A 19,709-nucleotide genomic window follows, 5' to 3' on the forward strand; every position below is an offset into this window, starting at 1 on the left:
GACGGGGGAATGCAGAGCATCATGCGATGGTATACAGACAGGTGGAGGTCAGTACATGTTAAATGGGATGGAGACAGGGGAGGCCAGAGCATCTGCAATGGGAAGAAAACAGGGGGAGGGCAGATAGACTGCAATGGGATACAGAAAGGGAAGAGCAGAGTGTCTGCAATGGGAGACTGACGTGGGAGGGCAGAAAATCTGCAACGGGATACAGACGGGGGTGGGAGGAGCGTCTGCAATTGGATACAGACAGGGGGAGCACAGAGCTTCTGCAATGGGATACCGATAGGGGAGGCAGAGCAACTGCAAATGGAATTCAGAGAGGGGTAGGGCAGTGCGTCAGCAATGGGATACAGATAGGGCACGTAGAGTATCAGCAACGGGATACAGATATGGATATGGCAGAGCATCTGCAATGGTCTACAGACAGGGGAGTGTGAAGTGTCTACAATGGGATACAGACGAGGGAAGGCCAGAGCATTAGCACTGGGACACAGACGGGGGAGGGCAGAGCATCTGCAGTGGTATACAGACACGGAGAGAGCACAGCATCAGCAAAGGGATACAGACATGGGGAGGGCAGAGAGTCTGTAATGGGATACAGACAGGGAAAAGGCAGAGCTTCTGAAATGGGATGCAGACAGGGGAGGCCTGAGTATCATACAATGGGATACGGGGGTGTGGGGAGAAGTGGGCAGATAATCTCAAATGGATACCGACAGGGGGATGTCAGAGAGTCAGCAATAGGTTACAGACAGGTGGAGAGCGGACCTTCTCCAATAGGATACTGGCAGGGGGAGGTAGAGTGCCTGTAATGGGACACTGTCAGTGCGGAGCAGAGTCGTCTCTAATGGGATACAGACATGGGGAAGGCAGAACGTCTGCAGTGGGAGAGAAACAGGGGAAGGCGAGAGCGACTGCCATGGGTTACAGGCGGTGGAGAGCAGAGCGTTAACAATGGGATAGAGACAGGTGAGGGCAGGGTGCCTGCAATGAGACACTGACAGTGAGTGGCAGAGCGTCTCCAATGGGATACGGACGGGGGAGGGCAGAGAGTCTGCAATGGGATACAGACGGGATAGGGCAGAACGTCTGCAGTGGGATAGAAACACAGGAAGGGGAGAGCGACTGTTAAGGGGTACAGACAGTGGAGAGCAAAGCGTCTGCAATGGGATACAGATAGTGGAGACCAGAGCATTAACAATTGGATAGAGACAGGTGAGGGGCAGAGGGTCTGAACTGGGATGCAGAACAGGGGGTGGGCAAAGCGTCAACATGGGATATTGACAGGGGGAGGCAGAGTGCCTGCAGTAGGACACAAATAAGGGGAGTGCAGAGAGTCAGCAATGTGATACAGATACTGGGAGGACACAGCTTCTGCAATGGGATACAGGCAGGAAGAGAGCAGAGGTTCTGCATTGGGATATAGTCAGGGAGGGAAGAGGGTCTGAAATGGGATGCAGATGGGAAAGAGCAGAGCGTCTGCAACGGGATAGAGTCGGGGAGGGCAGAGCATCTGCAAAGGGTTACAGACAAGGGAGATACGAGCGAGTGCAATGGGATACAGTCGAGGAGGGCGGAGCTTCAGGAATGGTATGCAGACAGGGGAGATCAGAGCGTCTGCAATGGGATACAGACGGGGAAGGGCAGAGTATTTGCAGTGGGATAGAGACGGAGAGGGCAGTGCGTCTGCAATGGGATACAGATAGTGGAGAGGAGAGCATTACCAATGAGATAGAGACAAGGGAGAGCGGTTTGTCTGCAATGGGATACAGACAGTCAGAGGCAGAGCGATTGCAATGGGATGCAGACAGGGGGAGGGCAGCATATCATGCAATGTGAGACAGACAATGGGAGCCAAAGTGTCTGCAATGGGATACAGACAGGGGGACAGCAGAGCATCTGCAAAGGGATACATACAGGGGGAGGGAAGAGCATCTGCACAGGGCTACAGGCGGGGAGAAGAGAGTCTGCAATGGGATAGAGACAGGGAAAGGCAGAGAGTCTGAAATGGGATACAGGCAGGCGTTGGACAGACGTTCTGCAATGAGATACTGACGGGGGACCAAAGACTGTCTGCAATGGGATGCTGACAGGGGGAGGGCAGAGCATCTGCAGTGCGGTACAGGCAGGGGACCATGGAGTGTCTGCAATGGGATAGAGACAGGGAAGGGAAGAGCGTCAGCAATGAGACATAGACGGCGAAGGGCAGAGTATCTGCAATGAGATACGTCCAGGGGGAGGGCAGAGCACCTGGAATTGGGATAAAGACGTGGGGGAAAGAGTCTGCACTGGGATATAGACAGGGGAAGGCAGAGAAACTGCAAGAGGATACAGGCAGGGGAGGGAAGAGCGTCCATATTGGGATACTGACAGTGGGAGCAAAGACCGTCTGCAATAGGATACAGACGGGGGAGAGAAGAGCATCATGCAATGGGATACAGAAGGGGGAGAGCAGAACATCTGAAATGGGATGCAGACGGGGGAGGGCAGAGCATCTGCAATCGAATGCAGACACGGGGAGGACAGAGCATCTGCTATTGGTACAGACAAGGGGAGGGTACAGCAGCTGTAGGGGGATGCAGACAGGGGGAGGCCAGAACATCTGCAATGGATTACAGACAGGGGGAGGCAGAAGAGTCTGCAATGGATGGGATACAGACAGGACTAGACCAGAACGGCTGCAATGTGATACAGACAGGGAAAGCACAGAACGTCTGCAATGGGATACAGCCAGTGGTAGAGCAGAGCGTCTGCAATGGGATACAGACACGGTAGGGCAGAAAGTCTGCAAGGGGATACAGGAAGGGGGAGGGCAGGCGTTATGCAATGGGATACAGACAGGGAGAGCGAATACTGTCTGCAATGGGATGCTGACAGGGGGAGGGCAGAGTATCTGCCGTGGGAAACAGGCAGGGAAGTATGGAGTATCCGCAATGGGATAAAGACAAGGAAGGGAAGAGCGTCAACAATGGGATGTAGGCGGCGGAGGGCAGAGCGTCTGCAATGGGATAGAGAAAGTGAGGGGCCGAGTGCCTTTAATGGGATGCAGACAGGGGGAGGGCAGTGTATTATGCAAATGGGAGACAGACAGTGGAAGACACAGCGTCTGCAATAGGATACAGACAGGTAACGGCAGAGCGTCTGCAATGGATAGAGACAGGTGAAGTCAAGCGTATCTGCAAAGGGATACAGATAGGGGAGGGCAGAGCATCCGCAAAGAGATACAGACAAGGGGAGAGCAGAGCGTCTGCAATGGGATCCAGACAGTGGGAGAGCAGAGCGTCTGCAATCGGATACAGGCACAATAGGGCAGAGTGTCTGCAATGGGATAGGGACGGCAGAGCGTCTCCAATGGGACACAGACAGGGGGAGAGCTGAGCGTCTGCAAAGGGATACAGATGGGGAGAAGAGAGTCTGCAATGGTATAGAGACAGGGGATGGCAGAGAGACTGCAAGATGATACAGGCAGGGGAGGGAAGAGCGTTAGCAATGGGATACCAACAGACGGAGAGAAGACCGTCTGAAATAGGATACGGACGGGGGAGGGAAGAGCATTATGCAATGGGATCAGAAGCGGGAGAGCAGAACATCTGAAATGGGATACAGACGGGGGATGACAGAGCATCATGCAATGGGATACAGACGAGGGGAGGGTAGAGCATCTGAGGCCAGAACATCTGCAAGTTTACATGCAGGGGGAAGCAGAGAGTCTGCAATGAATGGGATACAGACAAGATTAGATCAGAACGTCTGCAATGGGATAAAGACATGCAAAGGGAAGAACAACTGCAATGGGATGCGGACAGGGAGAGGGCAGGGCGTCTGCAATGGGATGTCCGCAGGGGGATGATAGTGTTTCTACAATGGGATACAGACACGGTAGGGCAGAGTGTCTGCAATGGGATAGGGACAGAGGGATGGCAGAGCGTCTCCAATGGGATACAGTTTTGGGGAGGGCTGAGCGTCTGCAAAGGGATACAGACAGGGAGAGGGAAGGGCGTCTGCAATGGGCACAGTCAGGAGGAGGCAAGCGTCTGCAATGGGATACAGTTTTGGGGAGGGCAGAGAATCTGCAATGGGATACAGACAGGGAGAGTGCAGAGCGTCTGCAATGGGATGCCCGCAGTGGGATGACAGTGTTTCAACAATGGGATACAGACAGAGTGAGCTCACAGAATCTGCAATTGGGAAACAGAAAAGGGAGGGCAGAACGTCTGCAGTGGGATACATACGGGCTAATTGCAGAGCGTCTGCACCGCGATACAGAAAAGGCGAGGGCACAGCTTGTGCAATGGGATACAGACGGGAGGGGGGGGGGGGGGAAGACCGTCTCCAATGGGATACAGATGGTGGACAGCAGACCAATAACAATGGGATAGAGACGGGGAGGGCAGAGTGTCTGCAATGTGATATAGACAGAGGGAGGGCAGAACATCTGCAAAGTGTTATAGAGAGGGGGAGGTCAGAGATTCTGCAATGGTAAACAGACAGGGGGAGGCAAGTGCCTGAAATGGGATACAGACAGTAGTGGTCAGAGAATCTGCAAAGGGATACAGACGGGGGAGGGGGAGGGCGTCTGCAATGGGTTTCCGACGGGGGACAGCAGAATATCTGCATTGGGATACAGCCAGGGGAAGGGCAAAGAGTCTGCAATGGAAAATAGACAGGGGGAAGCAAGCGTCTGAAATGGGATACAGACAGGAGGAGGGGAGAGCGTCTGCAATGGGGTACAGACAGGCGAGGGCAGAGATTCTGTAATGGGATAAAGACAGAGGGAGGGCAGAGCATCTGTAATGGGATACAGACAGGGATGAGGCCAGAGTGTCTAGAAGGGTAGGCATATGCATCTACAATTGGGCGCAAACAGTGGGAGGGCAGAGTGGCTGGAATGGGATACAGATGGGGGACGGCAGAGCGTCTGCAAATGCATACATACATGGTGTAGGCCAGAGCATCTGCAATGTAATACACGCAGGGGGAAGGCAGTGCATCTGCAATGGGATGCAGACAAAGGGAGGGCAGAATGGCTGCAATGGGATACAGAGAGGCGGAGGGCAGAACGTCTGCAATGGGGAACAGATAGAGGGACGTTAGAGTGGCAGCAATGGAATACAGACAGGGCGTGGGCAGAGCGTCGACAATGGGATAGAGACAGGTGGACGTCGGAGCGTCTGGAAGGGGATACAGACGGGGGGCAGAGCGTCTTCAATGGGATACAGACGGGGTGGTAGGTCGGCTTTAATGGGATACAGACAGGTGGAGGCTGGACCGTCTGCATTGGCATACAGACAGGTGGAGGTCGGAGCGTCTGCAATGGGATACAGACGGGGGTCAGAGTGGCTACAGTGGGATACAGACAAAGAACAGCTGTGAGCAACCTTCTGCAAAACAAACGTACAATTCCGTTGATAGGAACTTGTTGTTTTGCTGAAAAGACAAAACAGCAGAAAGTTACTGAAATGGAAAGATAATGCAGAACCCAGTGGTATAGAGGGAGTTTTGTGTCCTGGTGCATGAACCACATCAAGTTACTCTGAAGATGGAGCACGTGATTTCGAAGGGAAATGGAATGATGCTATATCGTGCAATGCGTATCAGGTGTGATCTTAGCAATGTTTTTCTGCATCAGTACAGGGCATTGCTGAGATCATAACTGATGTATAATGTGTGGTCATAATTGCCGAAACTGAAAAAAAAGAACAAAATTACTTTCGGAACGTTTCAAAGATGCTTATCTTTTCTCATTCTTGGGATGAAGTCATTACGTTATGAAGAAATAACAGTTCAGCCTGAGAATGAGGGATGTTTTATTGACCATGTATGATCTTGAGAAGAGTGTAGTTGGTGAATACTGGATGGATATTTCCACTTGTGTTGGAGAATAAAACTGGGGAAGTAATTTAAAAATAAGACAGGTTCAAAGGAAAGGTAATTGGACCGAAATATTGAACTCTCATTTATCTCCAAACAAGCTGCAAGACAGGCTGAGCTTTTCCAGCAATTTCTGCATTTCTTTAAGAATAAAACATATTCATCTTTCCCAGATATTGTGAAGACATGAAACGCTTATTTTTACATGACGCAGGTACATATTAACACATCTTCAAAACAAGTAGGACCATTTTTGATAATGAAATGATTCTGTGTACGACGTCAGCAATGATGCACCAACATGGAGTCGAGAATGAGATGGAGTCATATACTGCAGACAATGTTCAAGGAGAGCTCACATGGTGCAGTTTGCGGTCTGATAACTTTACTGATTCAACTTAAAGATGGAAAAATGTAACCTTTCTGAGAACGAACAGTCTATTGCTCGCTTTCTCTTTCCGTGTCCCTCATCACAGCAATATGTGCGAGCTAAAAAAAGTTCCAGTCGTCTTTACAAGTCATGGAGAATTCCAGATGACGATTCATTGGAATCTCCATATTGGCTGAAGCAAACAAATTCAGCTAACTCTAACTGTTCCAGGAAGGAAGCCCATTGTCAGAAACATGTGTCAGCAGAATAACTACAGAAGTAATCATTCAGACTCGATAGTGAGGGCGACAGACAGGAGATTCTGTGGCTGCAAATTGGAATCCAGTATGGTGTGTAGCCTCGCATGTGCCAGTGTCCAGGATGTCTCAGAGCGGCTGCAGAACTTTCTCACGGGGGTGGGGGAGCAGCCAGAAGTCATTGTACACGTTGGTACAAATGATATAGGTAGAAATAGCGATGGGGTCTGCAGAGTGATTGTAGAGAGCTAGGAAAAAGGTAAAAGACAGGACCACGACAGTGATAATATCCAGTTTACTACCAGTGCAATGTGCTACTGAGTATAAGAACAGGAGAATATGGCAGATGAATGCGTGGCTAAAGAATTGGTGCAGGGGGCAGAGATTTAGATTTTTGGATCACTAGGATCTTTTGCGGAGCAGAGATGACCTGTTCAGGAAGGACGGATTGTACCTCGACTGAAAAGGGACCAATATCCTGGCAGGCAGCTTTGCTCGTGCTGCAAGGGAGGGTTTCAAATAGATCGGCTGGAATGGGTAAGGGCGTGAAATCCTCAACAGCAGGGAGGCAAGTGCGAGGCTGGAAGGACATGCAGTAATGTGAAACAGTAAAATGAAGGGACAGGTCAGGCTGCAACACAGCAGCGAGCAAGGAATGCCTGTTGGATTTAATTGCTTCTGTTTCAATGCATGATGGCTAACAGCTAAGGCCAATGAACTCAGGTCATGAATAGGTACGTGTGATTGGGATATTATAGACATTACAGAAATATGGCTAAGGGAGGGATAGGACTGGCAGCTTAATGTACCAGGATACAGGTGCATTAGATGGTGGATGGAGGTGAGGGGGAGCTGCATTTTTGATTAAGGCGAGTATCACAGCAGCGGTCAGAAATAAAATAACTGATGGATCATCCAGTGAGGCTTTGTGGGGGAGCTAAGAAATAAGAAGGGATTGTGATAGTATATGGGTTGTATTATAGACCCCAAAGCGTCAACGGGGAATTAGAGGAACAAGAATATCTGAAGAGATCGAGGAGACTTGCAGGGCCAATAGGATGACCATAGTAGGAGATTTTAATTTTTCTAACAGACTGGGACTGACGTAGAATTACGGGCTTAGATGCGCTGTATCTATTAAATGTGTTCAGAAAGGTTTTCCCAAGCAGTATGGAAAGGGTGCAACTCGGGAAGGGGCAAACCTTGAACTACTCTAAGAATATGGCAGGACATGTGACTAAGGTGAAAATGGGGGAGCACTCTGGGACTAGTGACCATAGTTGTATTAATTTTAAAATAGTTATGGAGAAGGACAAAACTGGTCCACATGTTCAAGTTCTAAATTGAGGCAAGGCGAAATTTGATGGAATTAGACAGGAGCATGTAGGGGTTGGTTGGAGGAGTTCGTTTGAAGGCGAAGCGACCTCCTGCAAGTGGGAGGCCAGTAAAAGTGAAATGGCTAGAGTTCAAGGTCTATATGTTCCTGTGAGGGTAAAAGGCAAGGTTGGTAGGAATAGGGAACCCTCAATGCCAGGCGATATTGAAGCTTTGACCAGCAAAAAGGAGGGGTTGCTCAGATCCAGGCAACTGGGATCAAGGGAATCCCTGGAGTTATACAGGAGAATACAGGAGTTTACTGATGAAGGAAATCAGGAGGGCGAAAGGAGGGCACTAGATGGCCTTGGCTGCGAAGATTAGAGTGAATCCAAAGAAGTTATTTCTGTATATTAAAGTAAAAAGAATAACTAAATGAGAATGTAACCCCTCAAGGTTCAAAGTGAGCATACATATCGAGAATCGTAGGAGATGTGCGAGATTCTCAATCAATATTTCTCCTCTGTGTTTATCGTGGAGAAATACATGAAGATTTGGGAGCTTAACAAAGGTCGTGGTGTTATCTTGGGGTGAGTCAATATCAGAGGAGAGGACGTGTTGGGTGCATTAGAATGTATGAAGGTGGATAAATCTCCTGGTCCTAAACAGATGCATCCAAAAATACTGCAAGAGGCTACAGAACAAACTACGGGGAGCCTGGGTGATATGTTTGCATCATCGTTAGCCACAGGTTAGGTTCCAGAAGACTGGAGGGTAGCAAATGTGCCATTATCCAAAAAACGTAACAAAGAAAAATCTGGGAACGATAAACCAGGAAGCCTAACATCTGTGGTAGGTGTGTTACTTGAGAAAACTCTGAGGGATAAGATATACATGCATTTGGAAAGACAGCGTTTGATTAGAATTTCTTTCAGCTTCCCTACTGTATGGAAACAGACTATTTGGTCCAACAAGGCCACACCGACCCTCCGAACAGTAAACCACCCAGTCCCATTCCCCTACCCTCTATTTACCCCTGACTAATGCACCTAATACTATGGGTAACATAGCATTGCCAATTCACTTGACCTGTTCATCTTTGGATTGTGGGAGAAACATGGAGCACCCACAGGAAACCCACACAGACAGGGCGAATGTGCAAGCTCCACACGGGGAGTCATTTGAGGTTGGAATCAAACCCGGCTCCGTGGCACTATGAGGCAGCAATGCTAAACACGGAGCCACTGTGCTTTTTTTCGACATAGTTCAATGACACAAGTACTAAATATATTCTGCCCTTCACTGATGATGCACGTTCCAATGCCACATACCATGGATAATTTGTTCTCCATTGAAAATGTCATCTTATTATTATTTATTACTGTTTCTTATTATTAATTTTAATAATTATTATTAATAGTTTTAGACTGGATATAATGCATGGCTTTATGAGTGGGAGATCATGCCTCACAAATTTGTTTGAGTTATTTGATGAAGTGACCAGGAATGTTGATGAGGGCAGGGCTGTAAACGTAGTCTGTATGGTTTTCAGTGAGGCCTTTGACAAGTTTACCATTGATAGGCTGGTCTGGAAGGTTAGATTCGCATCGAATGCAGAGAGAGCTGGCAAATTGGATACACAATTGGCTTGCTGGTAGTAAGCAGAGTGTAGTAGTGGAAGCCTGTGGAGGCCTGTGACACATAACGTACCTCAGAGGTTGGTGCTGGGCCCATTGCTGCTTGTTAACTATATATTCAGTGATATTCTTGAGAATGTACAAGGCATAATTAGTAAATTTGAAGATGACACTAAAATAGGCGGTATCGTGGAGAATGAGGAAGTATTTCAGAAATTGCAGCAGGATCTTGACCAACTGGAGAAGTGGGCCAAGGGATATTTTTGCAAAGTTAGATCAAGGTCGGAGTTTCATGGTGAATGGTAGGGCCTTAACGAGTGCAGCTGAGCAGAAGAATCATGGAGTTCAGGTCCACCGTTCGCTGAAAGTGGAGTCATAGGCAGACATGGCAATGAAGAATGTTTTTGGCACACTATCATTCATCGGTCAGGACATCGGGGAGAATAGCTGGGAAGATATATTGCAGTTATACAAGATGTTGGTGAGGCTGCACTTGTAGTGTTGTGTTAATTTTTGGTCACATTGCGAATGGAAGGATTTTGTTAAATTGGAATATGTGCAGACGGAATGTACGAAGATGTTGCCAGGACTCAACAGTGTGAACTTTCGGGAAAGGTTGGACAAGCGAGGACTTTTTTTTTTCTTTAGAGCATAGGAGACTGAGGGGATTCTTACAGAAGTGTACAAGATAGTTAGAGGCATGGATAGGATTAATGGACTCAGTCATTTTTCCCGGAGTTGGTGAAACGTGGACGAGAGAGCATCAGTTTAAGGTGAGAGGGGAAAATAAAAGGGAAACTGATGGAAACTGTCTTACACAGAGTGGTACGCAAAGGGAATGAGCTGCCAGTGGAAGTTTATACGAACGATATTTAAATGTCATTTGGACAAACACATGGATAGGAAAGAACGAGAAGGCTTTTGGGCCAAGTGCTGGGAAGTGGGGTCAATGTAGATGGACACATGGGTCAGCATGGACCAGTTTGCGCAAAAGGGTCTCTCTCCATTCTGTAGAACTTGATGACTCTATAAATAGAACATCATTTGGGTCACACTCTCATTTTTCCGTTGGTCATGAGTTCGAGTAATATTTGGACAAAGTTCTTTCAAGTTAACTTTGCAGATATTTTGCTTTTCAGTATGTTATAAAACATGTGTGTGTGTGTGTGTGTGTGTGTGTGTGTTTTCCACAGTATTTTTCAAAGGGAAATATCAATACCCAATTTTTAATATCCTCTCGTTATTCTTTCTTCCATCATAGTTTGAGTAATTTTGTTTTAGTCATAAACGTTTTGTTTTAGCAGATTAAATAAATCTGTCTGATTTTTTTTTTCTAAAACGGATCCTGACACATTTTGAGAACTATATCCTTGGCTATGTCACCAACCTAGTTATAATTAAGTTCTTTTCGTGACCAGTGGTGGTGTGGGACTAGAAAAGGGAACAGTGATCCAAAAACATAGGAAATTATCGACACAGTCAGGCTGACGTCAGTTAGAGGAATTTGCGGGGATTCTGAGGGATTGGATTTACATCCATTTAAAAAGAGAAGGACTGATTAGGGATAGTCAACATGCTTTGTATGATAGAAATCAAGTCTCATTAATGTGATTAGAGTATTTTGAAGTGGTGACAAAGAAGATTGACGAAGGCACTGTGGTATACATTGTTTACAAGGACTTAGAATTTAATGAGGTTCCCCATCGTAAACAGATTACTAAGGTTAGGTCACATGGAATCCAGGGAAAGCTACCCAATTGGATACAAAATTGTATTGAAGGTAGTGGATTATTTTCCAGACTGGATGTTGTGGCCAGTGGTGTGCTTAAAGAAACAATGGTGAGTTCGCTGCTATTCACATACAAACGATTTGGATGTGAATATCGGAGGCATGGATAGTAAGTTTACAGATAACGTCAAAAAGGTAGTGCAGAGGAAAGTGACGAAGATTATGTTAGAGTACAACATCACCCTTGACCATCAAAGGGCCAAGGACTGGCAGATGGAGTTTAATTTAGATATTTTTGAGGTTTAGCATTTTGGCAAGTTAAAGTAGTGTAGTGCTCTGGGGAATGTTACTGAACAAAGAGACCTACGGATGCGGGTTCATAGTTCCTTAAAAGTGGAATTGCGGGTCGACAGGGTGGTAAAGAACGCGCTTGGCACGCTTGCCTTAATTGGTCAGAACATTGAACATAGGAGTTGCGGTCGCATGTTGCGCTTGAACAGGACGTTGGTAAGGCCACTATAAAAATAATGCGTACAATTCAGTTGTCTCTGCTAAAAGGATGGATGTTGTTCAGCTTGAGTGGGTGCAGTAAAGATTTTAAAGGATTTTCAGGAACCTGAGGTGTTTGGGCTACAGTAGAGAGTGAACAGATTGAGGCTTTTCCCCCAGGACTGTTGGAGGATGAATATGACATAACAGATGTTTATAAAATCCTGAGAGTCATGGATAGTCTGAATGGCCAAGATATTTTTCCCATTGTAGGGGAGTCCAGCACTAGACAGCACAGTGTTAAGGTGACAGGGGAAATATTTAGAAGGGAAGTTAGGGGAAATGTTTTCATGCAGAGGCTGGTGGGAGTACGAAAAATGCTGTCCGAGAAGGTGATGAAAGCGGTTACAATTGCATGTTTGAAATGTATCTGGATAGGTACATAAACAGGAATGGTTCAGAGAGATATGGGCTAAATGCTGGCAAGTGGGACTAGGTCAGTTTAGAATCCCTGAACGTATGAACAATTTGGACAAAAGGACGTGTTTCTATGCTCTATGTCTCTCTTATTCCATCAGAGGGAGAGGAAAATTTCTCAAAGGGTTTTTGAATGGGAAATCTCTTCCCCAGAAGTTTGTGGTGCCTCACAGATTACAAATATTCACAGATGAGTTAGTTAAAGACTTCACCCAGAGAGTGGGACACGGTTAATGGGATACAGACAGGAAAGTGAGACTGAGACCACAACCTGATTAGCCACAATCTTAATGCCTGGTGGGGAAGGCTCAAACTGTCTAATGACCCACTCTGCTCCTCACTCCCATGTTTCTGTGTTCTATGCAGCCCCTCAAACCTGCTAGACTGGAGCAGTTGAAGACCACTTACTGCTGTCACCTGGTGCACAGAAACAGAGGACTCCCTCATGACTATCCCACACGGTTTGGATCATTTGGGAGACGTAAATGGAAAATCCAGGCTGGGTATGAAAGAGGCCCCTCATTTCTCTTTACAGAGCATCCCCTGCTCCAATTGTTGGCCATGTTGTCGACCCAGATTCACTGTGAATACAGCCCCATACCTTATCTAGAGATGGCACAGAAAATCCTCTGGTTTCCTTGACTGCAGCATTCAATAACAGGCCTTCCAGGAAAGTAATACCCACTAACCTTCCAATAACAGAATAGGAAAACATCAGAAACAATGGCAGATCGTTCATCTCCCAAGCCTGCCTTGCCCTTCATTAAGATCGTGGCTGATTTGCTCTCGGTCTCAAATCTTCCTTAATGTCCAAGTCTTCATAGGTCTTCAACTCTCTGACACGTCAAAATCTATCTCCAGCCTCTATGAGCACTTCCAAGTAAACAGAACAAAGAAGAGTACAGCATGGTACAGGCACTTCGGCCCTCGATGTTATGCCGCCCGTTTATACTACTGTAAGATCAGACTAACCTACATCTTTCCGTTCACGTACTTCCATATGCCTATCCAAGATTCTCTTAAGTTTCCCTCTTACATTTGACTCTACTTCCACAGCTGGTAGTGCATTGCACAAACTCACTACTCTGACTAAAGAACCTACCTCTGATATCTCCACTCAACCTTCTTCCAATTACCTTAAAATTATGACCCCTTGTGATAGATATTTCTGGCCTGGGAAACAGTCTGTGGCTATTCACTCTAACTATGCCTCTTATCATCTTGTACGCCTCGATCAAGTCACTTCTCATCTTTCTTTCCTCCAATGAGAAAAGCCCTCGCTCCTTCAAGCTTTCTTCATAAAACCTACCTTCCAGTCCAGGCACCATCTTGGTAAAATTCCTCTGCATCCTTTTTAAAGCTTCCACATCCTTCCAATAATGGGGTGACCAGAACTGAACACAATATGACAAGTGTGGTCTAACCAGGTCTCTATTGAGCTGCAGCACAACCTCACGGCTCTTCAATCAAGCTCCCCTGCTAATGAGAGCCAACATACCATATTGCTTCTTAATAACCCCATCACATTGGGTAGCAAATGTGAGACATCTGTGGAAACGGACCCCAAAATCCCTCTGTTACGCCACACTGCCAAGCATCCTCCCTTTAATCCTGCATTCTGCATTGACATTCGAACTTGCAACGGGAATCACTTCACACTTTTCCAATTTAAACTCCATATGCCACTTCTCAGCCGAGCTCTGCATCCTGTCAATGTCCCGTTGCAAGTTACAACTGCCCACCACACTTTGAACCACTCCAACAACCTTTGTATCATCGGCAACATTGCTCACCCACTTTTCAACACACACATCCAAGTCATGTATAAAATTAACAAAGAACAGCGGTCCCAGAACTGATCCCTGTGGAACACCACTGGCCCCTTTCAGTGATCTCGTTCCCGTAACTCTGTGTAAGGGAATTCCTGACATTCACTACCCTCTGTTTGAAGAAAACATTCTCTGCTTCTACACCACGAGTTATTGATATAAACAAAAGAGGGAACACAGGGGCTCAGGTAAGAGAGACTGGCCCTGAACTCAAGGCAGTATTTGACTGAGTGTGAGATCAAGGTGCCTGAGCAAAATCGCACTTAATGAGAATCGATTGTGACCTCTCCACTGTTTGGAGTCATTCACAGCACAAAGGAGATGTTTCTCATCGGTAGGCATCAATTATCTCAGCCGTGGGACATCGCTGCAAGAGAGCCTCAGGGTAGCTCCCACAACCCAGGCATCTCCTGTTTCGCAAGGGAGAATCTCTCCAGTGTGGAAGGAGGCTATTCAGCCCATTGAGTCCAAACTGTGCAGAAGTGGGGATATTCACTGAAGTTTACATAATGTCCAGAACCAGCTTCAGCTCTTGATGTAGTCTGCGTCCATGTGCAACTAGACCTGGACAACATTCAAGATTGTGCTGTTAAAGTGTGGGTAACGTTCATGTAACAGCATTGTATATTTCCACTGTAAAAGAAGGAGCGCATTCAGCACATCAATCTGGTTTCACATGAATGTGGGGAAGCAATTTAGCCCATCAAAACTACTCAGCAAGGTGTTTGATAGCCCATTCACTCCCTCCTGCCTATTACACAGGAAGAGAAGGAATCTGCTCACTCCCACATGCCACTTACAACTGATCAGAAAGAGACCATTTCACACCGGGAGTCATTAAAAAGGATCAGGAAGATGTCATTCAGCTTCTCAAGCCACTAACACATGAACAGGAGATATTCGAACGTCACAGACAAATAGAGCAGGGGATTCACAGATAGACTGCTCCAAATTGATCCACATGGCTTTATTACTCATAGTACATAAGTGTTACTTTAGCATGTTTTTTCTGGCAGTCGGAATGAAGCCAACTTTTTTAACCATTCTCCAAGTTGTCTTCCAAGTTATTGTGGCTGCTGACAGGACTGTGTACAAAGTGACGCTCAATGCAGTGTCACACAGTAACTGTGCATTCAAGTGTCCAGAGTTCATTCAGAGCCTGTATCTCTCTGTCAATCGACGTGGGGGCTCTGCAGATGCATGTAAAATATCGGGAATCAATCATCCTATGAAACATCCTGGAATTTTTACCCTATTTAGCTGTTTGGGACATAATGAATGCCCGTCCATAACCGTCAAGATTCAGCTTCTTATTCTCTCACAGCGATAAGATTAAACATATAGTTACTGCACTCTCTCCTGATGGTACCATCATGCCAGAGTGTAATCTGGTAAAACTCCTTTGAACTGTCTTGGTGACATGGAGATCTTTATTTATAAAGCAGAGCAACCAAATACTCTCTCAACAAAACACGACCAGTTGGAAAGGTATTCTAACTCTCGTACTTCAATCACTTTGCATGAAGAGCCACATATCACTTACTTAATGGGCAGTAAGAGTTCTGGTGGTGACTTATCTGCAAGGACATCCAGGTCCTTTTCAACAACAGCACTTCTCAAACTCTCACTAATTAATAAATATAAATGTACAAAATGATATTTCTTGTTTACATCTGAACCATTTTTATACCTTGTGAATAGCTATTGCCAAACACTGATCCTTCTGCCACCCGTCAAGCCTTCAGTACAGAGAAAGAACAAACAGTATTATTCTCGTATCTCCATTACACATTTTTAATTCATGTGGTATATATTCCAGCCCTAACTTCCTACCGACTCTAACTTTCCCCATTCACCTGTATTCAACCAGTTAAAGAGTGTTCCATAATTCAAATCCTGAACTCCCATTGGTTCTCAATTGTCGATGTCACAATGGACAATTTCCATAAACAGGTTTATCAAAGATCGTTTCCCTGTCCTGAATCTACGCCGACTCAATCGAATCATATGTTATTCTCCAGGTGTCTAATTGTCACATTCCTTATAAAAGGTTCCAATGTTTTTCTCACAGCTGACATCAAGCTATTTAACTTTCTGTTTTCCCTCTCCATCCTGTATTAAATATTTAGGTTTCCAATAGTTGCTTTACAGTCTGAAGCATTCTTTCGAGAATCTAACCAGCTTTGAAGAATATTCAGTAATTATTTCACTGTCTCTGTTCTCATCTCTTCAATGCACTAGGATGTAGCTCATCAGAGGCAGCAACTTATGAAACTTCAATTCAATTAGATTTCCAAAAGCATACCCTTCATTGATTCTAATTTCCTGCAGCTCCTCATTTTCACAAGTCCCCCAGTTCTCTCGTATTTCTGAAAGTTAGTTTCTGTACCTTCCCCTGTGGAGATGGAAACAATGCATTCCTCTCAGCAGGCAGATGGTTTCTGTCAGCTTGTGATTTATCGGAGGGCTACACTTCAGAAATGGTGGATATATTACCCACTCCTGCCTGGAAATGTCCAGAATTGTAACAGTTCACTTCATGGTGCGTGTCAGCACAATCCTGTCCCTGGTGTGAAACTACAGGTTATAGGAAAAAGGGACACAATTTAGTGAGCACCTCATTTTTGAAACAAACTGGTTTCACACTTTACACATTAACGGGTCCAGTTTAGACAATTGTTCCTGGAAATCCCAGGGAGGATAGTACAGTGCCCTGCTCCTCCCTGTTTACAGAGTTTCCCTTCTGTGTAGTGTCCGCTCCCTTTGTTTACCATGGACCCATACACTCTGTAAATGCAGGGTACAGAGTTGGGTCACCAAACCCTCGGGTCTCCCTGAATGAACTCAGCAGCTGACAAAACAAACATGAGAACACCATCCACAGAAACTCCACTGACTTTCTAATGACAGCAGCAAGCCAAATCCCCACACACATGGTGCATCCAATCAGTGTTGAAAATACTTTCCTCTCCTCAGTTTCTCTTCCTGGATGAAAAAGCCATTGCATCTCTGCACACTCCCACAGTAACAGTTCCTCTCTCCAAAGAAGCAATTGACAATGTAACATTACGTTTCCCTGTATTTCAGCAACTATAATGGCAGCACCAGTATTGCCAATGGAGTTGATCATCACACTCAGTGAAGAGAGTCAGAGGGACCATAACTCAATTTAAACAGGGGCATCCTGAAATGGACGTGATATTCGGGAATATGGGAAAGGCAGGAATGTTAGAATAACCTCTCATTCTATTTTTCTTCCAGTCCATGATCAGCAGTCATTTTGTTTGCTTTTCCTCTCTGTCTCTCTCTCTGTCTCTCTCTCTCTCTCTCTCTCTCTCTCTCTCTCTCTCTCTCTCCCCTTTGCTGGAGATTTCTCCATCAATTCATCACAATCCTCCCACCTATCCTTCCAAACATCCCTGATATAATAATATAATTTCCCAGTTTCATTCAGTTTTGATAGGGTCACTGAACTCGAAAAGTTATGTTTTTCTCTTGACAGAGGCTGTCATGCCTGTTGAGATTCTCGAACTCTTCTGGACACTCTTCTTTTATTTCAGATCTCCATTATCCACAGTTCTTTGGTTTATTTCACCTTTAACGTTGTTGCTTCATAGTATGTCAGCATCACTGGCAATGGCAGCATGTGTTATCCATACTAATTGCCCTTGACTGTGAGGTCATTTGTCAAGACAACATGGAGCCAAATATATTGTTGTGGGTCTGAAGTCACACTTAGTCCAGACTTGGCAGTAATGTTAAGTTTCTTTACTAAAGGCTATCAGTGAAATAATAAAACAGATCCTGATTTTTTTTATGATTTCCATCAGTGAAATTTCAAGCCAAATTTTGTCATTCGACTTTAAGTTCAGTCATCGGCTGTGGTAAGATTTCAAACAATGCCTTTAGAGTCATATCCTGTGCCTCTGAATTATACGTCCAGTGACATTATGAATCTGATGCAGATTCTCTGTTGTGAAGTAACTGTAGTGACGACAACAAGTTTGTGGTCAAAATATTTGTCACTGGAAGAGAGGTCAGAATACAACGGGAGCTGTCAATTTTGAAGCTAGCAAAGAGGTAGATGATGTTTAATTCAGCAATAGCACTGAAACAGAGCTGGAGACTGGGAATATTATCGAGGTGGGTGTCGGCAGGTTTGATGACAGAGAGAATGCAGATACATAAAACAGTTCATGGCAGAAGTCAGATTTGAGGTTCCGAGTAGTCTTGTTCCTTCTCAGATGTTTTTGAGTGAAGAGTCTGAAATTAATTTAAAGAAAGTGGAGTTTGTGACTGAACCTGAATAAATACTTTACGCCTTTGCGAAATATAAATAACAGAATTAACAATGATCTCCATAGTTTATAGACTTGACAGGGATAGACTTACCAAGAACACCAATTATAGAGAGAATGGGGTAGTAACTAGCTTGAATAATCCGCAGAATGTCTTCGATCCACAATTCTAACCATGGCCAATCCTGAGAAAGCCAGTAAAGACCCCAGGCTAAACTCCTGTTCATTGTTGTGACATTCAAATCTAATATTCTCAAATTCGGATCCATTGCTGTAACATTTCAGTCTATTGTTCTCAGGTTCACTTTTCCTCTCTCTGTCTAGAGCCGCTGAGCCCTATCGTGTTGAGGATGACGCTGCCCCTGATATCACGAAATAACAGGTTCAAAGAAGCCCCATCATTATGGAAAAGAGAAACTCTCCAGTGGCATAATTAAGGTCCATAGAGACTGACATCAATCACAGTCACTGAACAAACAGTTTCAGTTAACCCATTTCACTACATCGCAAAAATTCTTGGTCTGGGTGGGATGTTGATATCGCTGACTATTGGGTGAAAGGCACATCTCCAATTGTAACGTTAGAGGTGAGGAAGGGAGATGATGATTTCTCTTTACAATCTCGATTATTCCTGTGCGTTTTGGCAGGGTAGGAATTGCTGGGTTCCCCAAGCCATCTAGGCCTGATCACTAGGCCTGCTGCATCCTTTTGATTGATTTATTTATGTTTAACTTTGACATTTATCTTACCATCATTTAACGGCTTAGGTGGAGTTAGGCATTTTTGAGAGGCTACTACAGTGGCATAGACTGTGTAGATACTATCCTCTCCTTGTGGCCCTTGCAGCTGCGGCCTGTTCCTGTGAATTATAGCCAAGCTCTCATACATGCAGGATTGTTAGTTTTACCTTTCGCCAGTTATTGCTGGGGTCTCAGCAAAGTAGGAAGGCAGTAAATCTCTCCTGGCTGCTACACTCCCTCTCTGGGATTTCTCTCAAAATTGTCTTTTGATGTGCTTTCTCCCGGATTGGAGAACTACATGTGAGACAATCTGTTCCCTGAATTTGTTTTGTGAAAAGTGTGTGCTTTAAGGATGTTACCATTTGGAGCAGCTACAGTGTAATAGGTAAATAATCTATTATACTGTTATGTTTTCCAACAGAATTAATTTATTGCAAGTTCTTCTTGTTTTTGTTGTATTTTTGCCTATTGTGTTTGAATATATTGTGTTTAGCTTAACGTCGGATATTTTAACCAAGCGAATTGCATCTGAAATAGTTCAACTCACGTTTTCCTTTAAAATAAGAAAACTTTTGGGTCGACACTACCTTCATCATATATTTTCAGGTAGGTCTGCTCGTGTGCATCGCAGGAAGGACAGATATTCAGGTTTTATTTGAATAATTACTTAATGGACAACATGTTGCAGAAATATG

Source organism: Chiloscyllium plagiosum, chromosome 8, assembly GCF_004010195.1.
Source record: "Chiloscyllium plagiosum isolate BGI_BamShark_2017 chromosome 8, ASM401019v2, whole genome shotgun sequence".
In the NCBI taxonomy this organism is placed as follows: domain Eukaryota; kingdom Metazoa; phylum Chordata; class Chondrichthyes; order Orectolobiformes; family Hemiscylliidae; genus Chiloscyllium; species Chiloscyllium plagiosum.